The 7,494-nt window shown below is 35.1% G+C and overlaps 1 pseudogene; it reads left to right on the top strand.

The window, feature by feature from the left end:
• The first annotated feature begins 4,963 nt into the window (after positions 1-4,963).
• Positions 4,964-6,470, top strand: LOC143245779 (FMRFamide receptor-like; annotated as a pseudogene).
• The last annotated feature ends 1,024 nt before the right edge of the window (positions 6,471-7,494 follow it).

The raw sequence follows: 7,494 nt of genomic DNA, 5'->3' as shown, positions 1-7,494 counted from the left end.
ATCATGTTCATTTGTTGTTATTTAATAGCATATGTATCCTTCATAGTTTCTATCTAACCATGTTCATTTGTTGTTATTTAATAGCATATGTATCCTTCATAGTTTCTATCTAATCATGTTCATTTGTTGTTATTTAATAGCATATGTATCCTTCATAGTTTCTATCTAATCATGTTCATTTGTTGTTATTTAATAGCATATGTATCCTTCATAGTTTCTATCTAATCATGTTCATTTGTTGTTATTTAATAGCATATGTATCCTTCATAGTTTCTATCTAATCATGTTCATTTGTTGTTATTTAATAGCATATGTATCCTTCATAGTTTCTATCTAATCATGTTCATTTGTTGTTATTTAATAGCATATGTATCCTTCATACACTTTCTACTGCCCTTTTTACTTAATTTTGTGTAGCCTTCATGGCATTTTATTTCTGTCACTTTACTTTAGATATAAAGACAACACGTATGTACATACATAAATTAAGTAAAATAGTTCAGCGATAATTTTAAAAGTTTTAGTTTCATTCTAAATGGAGATCATTTTATCTTATTCAAATATATAGTTAAAATTTGGAACTTAGCATGACCCAGTGGTTAGCTTGCTCAAACTGTGAATTCGAGGGTTCATAGATATGCTATAAAGGTGACGGTCAATTGTAACTCGTCAGTCAGATAGGAGTAGCCCAAAAAGTTGAGGGTAAGTTGTTTTTTTAACTGTCTAACTGCTTTCCCTCTGTTCTCTTAGTTAAAAATCATGGATAACTCCTAGTAGATGATACTTTGTGTTACTTTACGCGAAATTCTGAAAGTAAAGTTCACTTAAGTTACAGTTTCCCACGTTTTGAACTTTCAAAGGTACTGCTTGCATATCAGGCTGTTAGGGCTATGTTTACTTAGCATATAATGAAACCAGACAAGTCATATTTACTTTAATTAAATTGTTTATCTCTACCGAAACCGTTTACGTTTCTCTTTATCCATTTTTAGTTATGAACCACCTCCAATTAGAAACCAACAGTATTCATACTTCGTTACTTCTTGTTTGTTTTGAATTTCGCGAAAGCTACTCGAGGGCTATCTGCGCTAGCCGTCCCTAATTTAGCAGTGTAAGACTAGAGGGAAGGCAGCTAGTCATTACCACCCACCGCCAACTCTTGGGCTACTCTTTTATCAACGAATAGTGTGATTGACCGTCACATTATGACGCACCAACAGCTGAAAGGGCGAGCATATTTGGTGTGAGGGGGATTCGAACCCGCGACCCTGGGATTACAGGTCGAACGCTTTAACACGCTTGGTCATGCCGGGCCCGTTACTTCTTAAAGTGAGTTTCACTTGATTTAAAATGCTTTATCAGATAAATATCAAACAATGAAATAGTAATCACTGTGATAAATATTGGCGTAATTTCTTTATAATACTTAAAGCTAAATTAATGGGACAACTATGAAAATCTTCACTTACGTCTGTTTGTAGAGACGATTGTTAGAATACTATAGAAAGAATTAAATTATTATAAAACTATCTTTTAACAGCATTCATTTGTTTGTTTGTTTTGGAATTTCGCACAAAGCTACTCGAGGGCTATCTGTGCTAGCCGTCCCTAATTTAGCAGTGTAAAACTAGAGGGAAGACAGCTAGTCATCACCACCCACCGCCAACTCTTGGGCTACTCTTTTACCAACGAATATTGGGATTGATCGCCACATTATAACGCCCCCACGGCTGGGAGGGCGAGCATGTTTGGCGCGACTCGGGCGCGAACCCGCGATCCTCAGATTACGAGTCGCACGCCTTAACGCGCTTGGCCATGCCGGGCCTAACAGCATTCAAAAATTAATTTTTTTTTCAGTTTTACAGACAAATGTTATTCTTATGTAAAATAAAAAAACAAGAGAATCTTCTATATCCACCGGATTTGAGATTATTTTAGGCAGGATTATAATAATGATGTTATTAATTAGTATAGGTATAAAGGTGTTCCTTTATATTGGTTTAATTTTGGTTTTAGTTGTTGCATACGTAGGGCTTCTTAAATTTTGGATTTGTTTATATTTGTTTCCCTACTTAATATCTGGGTTTTTTATGGTCATGCTGTGTTTATTTGACTTGCAGTGTTCAAAAACGTGTGAAGATTTTTTGTTGTTGTTCTTTGAATCTAGTTTCCATTTTACTGCTTGTTTCTCCAATATAGAAGTTGTAGCAGCTGTTACATTACATTTAATAAATCATATTGGTGTTGTTTTCAGTGTAGTTTTTACATACCAGCCGTTCTGAGTTACGTTTTTTATTTCAAGTGGGTTTCTCATCATCTAAGATTATAATAAATTTACCCATGATATTTTTTTTCTTTCATATTTATTAGCGTGAGGCACTCTTACACCCAATTCAATTTTGTCAGGATCTCTATCACCTTGTTCTCAAACTGATTCTTTTAGGCCAGATTAAAGTAAATTAATCTATAAGACCTTTGACGTGATCAAATACATCAGTAAAATGATTTGACCTCTTGAGTACAAAAAACTGTAATTATATTTAAATCGGTCAAGAGTTACCAGAGCAATGAGTTTTAAAGTTTCTACTATAAGCCATTATGCCGGCTAAAAAAATGGACACATTTGCCTATATATATTGTAGAACATCAGATTGGTGGTTATAGATTAGTAACGAAGTTAAACTCTGTAATATGAATAGTACTTTACATTCAGCTACGATTCCAGTGAAACAAAACACCAAACGTCTATTGGTCGATTGTTCAATTTACCAACAATTTGTTACCTTCTGAAACGATGAATGTCCAACAACAATCTCACATTCTAACAATCAACTTGAAATAATTACATTCTGTAACACAAATTTTGTTCCTGGATAGTATGTATTATTTCTTAATTGCTTATGTTGTAAAGTACAGAAAATGGACATTATTCCTACAAACTTTGCTTTTGTGACCTGAATAATGAAATTTAGAAATTAACCTATTTTCTACATAAAAACGGGCAAATTTGCACATTTTCATTTACATAATGTCTGAATAAAACAACATATGAATCAAGACTTACATGTATTTATACTAAAGTTATACAAAAATGTTTAGAAGTGAGTAGTTTTCGAGATTTGCGACTGTAATGTAAATCACTTTCACGTATCAGCCTCAAATATAGTCTCCCATCATGTTTTCGTTATACGCTCCCACGTCACAAATGCGAAGTTTAAAGAGAAAAAGAGGTATTTTCCATTTACTTTAGGCATAAGTAGTTGAGAAATAACACTTTCTGACCAGACACAAGAAAAAGTAAAAACTTGTCAAATTCCAATTCCAACTAGAACCTGGAGAAGTCCAATTTGATCGTTAAATTGCTTTGAATTAAAGCATAAAAACTAATTGAATATTAAACTAAATTATCGTGTGCCCTGTTCAATGATATTAACATAGTCCAATGAAGCTGTGACGTGTTCGTTGAAAAATAAGATATATTATGAACACTAAATCATGGTGTGCCCCCCTCCAATCCAGTAGCCAACAAATTCGCTTTTCTACCTTTTAAAAATTTGACAAAAACTTGTGGAGAGGATGTGTTGTCAAGCAAATAATAGTAAGTATTTGTTTGTTTTTGAATTTCGCACAAAGCTACTCGAGGGCTATCTGTGCTAGCCGTTCCTAATTTAGTAGTGTAAGACTAGAGGCAAGGCAGCTAGTCATCACCACCCACCGCCAACTCTTGGGCTACTCTTTTACCAACGAATAGTGGGATTGACCGTAACATTACAACGCCGCCACGGCTGAAAGGGCGAGCATGTTTGGCGCGACGGGGATGCGACCCCCGACAATAGTGAGGAAATCTCTCGAGCCCCTTCCAGATTATTAAGACCATCCTAATGGGTGTGCTTGGCGTCCATGATTCTTGAATACTAAATTAGTTCACGTATTGGTGTGTATTATTCATGAATATTATATTAGATTACGTTACGATGTGCATTGTTTATGAGCACTAAATTATGATATGATCAGTTCGTTAAAAGGACATGATGTCACAAGCTTACGAAAACTGAAATAGACGAAGACTCATTTTGAACAAATAGGGTAGTTGTAATTAATTGTTTAATGGCGCCATGGAAAACAATAAGGACTGAGATACGTTTTACCTGGTTCATTCTGAATATACCTCAACTTCAAAAAACAAAACCAGAAAAAAAGAATGAATGAATGAAGCCTAATTGTGGATAAGCAATTTAGAACCGTTACTTCTCTCTTAAAGAACATCAGTGTAAAGAAAACGTACCAAGAGTGAACTCTGGTTTGTAGGAAAACGTTAATGAATAACAAATTTCACTCGGTCAAAAGAGTCGAGCTTTTCTAGCATCCAGGCTTCGGATTTTCTGCCTTTTGATTGCTTAATAACTCAACCGTTAACAGATAAGAGTAGTGTCTTGTTTATGTTGAATTCTGTAGGTTTTGTTATATGGAGTAAGACTAAAGCCAGTAATCCAGCAATAGCGTAAATTTTTTACGAGGTATTTTACGAACTCCAAATTGACGATTTGCTGTGAAGTATAACTTATTACCATATCCTGTTTAATGTATCAATCAATAAAAAAATTGTTATGTTAAAAACTACTATACTTAAACATTTATTATTTTTGTTCCTTATTTTGAAGAAGGGTGTTTTTGATTATTCTGCTAAAGGTATTATTAATTTTGTATCATTAATGAGTTATTCTACTCGTCTATTTATTATAAATTAATCGATTCGTTTTAAATACTTGTGTATTGTTAAGCATTTGAATAAGAATTTCTAACAATTTTGTTCGTTTTTTTTTGTTTCTTTCAAGCCTCAAGAGAAAGAAGATAAATAGATTTCATGCAAAAACTCCTCTTAAAATCAACCACTGAGGATACATAACAATGACTTTCCAACGCCCAAGTTCAGCGAACTGTTCAATCACAAATGGAGGTTACCATTTCTTAACTGTTCTTCGCATACCGTCGCCACCTGTTTCTTCTCTAACTGCACTCAGACCTGGACCACCTCTGGTCCGATTCTCGAAAACGTTTCTAGTACCATGAAGGGTGAAGAACTGGATGGCGGAGTAGATGAAGAGTTTGAACTGTTCCGAGAACAGAGTCGTTTCTGGATTCAGCGAGTCCTGGTTCCAATTATCTTAATCATTGGTCTCATTGGAAACACTGTGACGATCGTGATAATGACCAGGCGGCGCATGCGCTCTTCTACCAATAACTACTTAGCAGCTTTAGCTATTTTTTGACATGGTGTACCTAATTTGCGTTTTCGGTCTTTCACTCTTTCATTATCCAGGGATCCAGGACCCCAGATACGTCATCTACTGGCACATTCGACCCTTCGTTATCATGTTAACTGACGCCTGCAGTAACACATCAGTTTGGCTAACAGTAACTTTCACGATAGAGAGATACATAGCAGTTAGCCATCCAATCAAAGGAAAGATATACTGTACGGAGTCCAGGGCAAAGAAGGTCATCGTTTGTGTTTCTTTGATTTGTTTCTTCTTGACCCTACCAACACCATTTGAGTGGACCGTCATCGAAATCACTGACGACGAGACCAACGAGACAACAGTCTCTATGGATTTCTCAGATTTTGGAAATAACAATCTCTATAAAACCGTTTACTACACCATGACGGCCATCGTGTTCGTCTTTATACCGCTTTTCCTACTTGCCGTGTTTAATTCCTACCTCATCAGGTCGGTTCACCTTTCCAAGATTCAGAGGAACACCATGACCCATCTCAGGGAGTCGAGAGATTCTCTCCAGCAAGAAAATAAGATCACGGTCATGTTAATAGCAGTGGTAGTATTGTTCTTTATGTGTCAACTTCCAACAGCAGCCATCTTGGTCTATACATCCTTGCACGCAGTCAATCCTCATACCAACAAAAAGCTCTCCTCCAAGGACTAGGTAATATATTTAACTTTCTTGTGTGTATCAACGCGGCCGGAAATTTTGTCTTATACTGTTTACTCAGTCAGAAGTATCGACGGACTTTTCTTCAGACTTTCTGTCCGTGTATCAAAAGCAAACTGGTCCGCTTGCAGTCAGCGTACCAGAGATCTGCCTACAGTAACGTCAGAGATAAGTCGCAAGTGTCCAGGAGTACTGATGTCCGGCAAACCGGATATGACAGCAAAACATTTGGAACCAGCGGGGAAGGCGAGTCAAAAAATTGTGATTTTTCGGACACCCCCCGCAATAGGTGGAGAACTGAAGAAGGAGAGAGTTTCTCTCTCCTCTCTTTAACGAATAAACAAAGACATCGCTTTGAAGAAGAGATATCGAAATCGGAAAAACGAAAAGCTCCCGTCGATTTTAATAACCAGTGGAGAAAGATGTTGAGGCAGGACGAGACAAGAATGAGTAATAAGGAGAAAACTGTTACATTCCAAACAGATAACGATTCAGTCACTCTAAACTCTCAGAGGGCGTAATTTCAATAAACGTACACTCAACGGTATAATATTTCGGGGTATTTTTTTACTCCGCACGTTATATTTACATTCGCCATTTTTTAGAGCTGATGACGTTCTCTTAACAAAACCAAATATATGAAAATATATTCCGCTCTTTTCTTTCAAATATTTCTTTGATTATATAGGATGATAAATAAAGATGTTGTCTTAAAATAAATGCGTTATTATACGAAAAGAAATCTTTGAAATGAAGTTGTTGAGAGTTTTGGTTTTGTTTTCTTTAAAACAGTATTACTTATTTTGACGTCTCCTAGGACTTGAAAGATGGATATTAGCACCTAGGTTTGAAACGAGGTTTTGATAAGATTTTGATTATGATACTGTTATGGAATGAAGCTTTGATGACACTGTTGTAATACTGTTGTCGTTAATATATCATATTAATCCAAGGTACTTTGTTGTAGTGACATCAGCATTGTTGTGAATAAGTGACAATATTACATGTTAAGAATCTTCGTTAATCATTATGTAGATAAAAATAAAGAGTTATAGAGATGTGCTGATAGAATGTCAAAACAACTGTGTTAATAAACTATGGCTTATGGTAACGTGGTAATAACGTACAGGTTATTGTTATTGGAAATTATACAGATGTTGTGCCAACAACGTGCGTTAAAATTAGTGTTAACAATATGTTTAATTGATGTGAAATCCTTATCCTTGTATGCAAAGTTTATTATTTAAAGAAAATCAAAATACCCGTAGTGAAACCCAACAAAACAATCTAAAGTGTATATAAACCAATCGTAAAATTTCTTAATAATTAATTAGTCTGTAAGAAAGAGTGGTTTAAGTATTGACGTACAGTTTATTTAACCCTAACTTTCTCTCAAGTTATTAATTAAGACTCTAAGGTCAGAGTTTAATTTAGACCAAAGTTCAGTACCATTAATATGTGAGTAAAAAAATAGTTTTCATAAACTGCGCTAGTACATGGACAATAATGGAAATTTTGCTTGTATGATACTGGAAAAACATTTTT

This window comes from Tachypleus tridentatus, chromosome 3 (assembly GCF_004210375.1).
Source record: "Tachypleus tridentatus isolate NWPU-2018 chromosome 3, ASM421037v1, whole genome shotgun sequence".
Classification (NCBI taxonomy): domain Eukaryota; kingdom Metazoa; phylum Arthropoda; class Merostomata; order Xiphosura; family Limulidae; genus Tachypleus; species Tachypleus tridentatus.
Note: the sequence above shows the minus strand (reverse complement) of the source record. Positions and strands in the feature narration are given on the sequence as shown.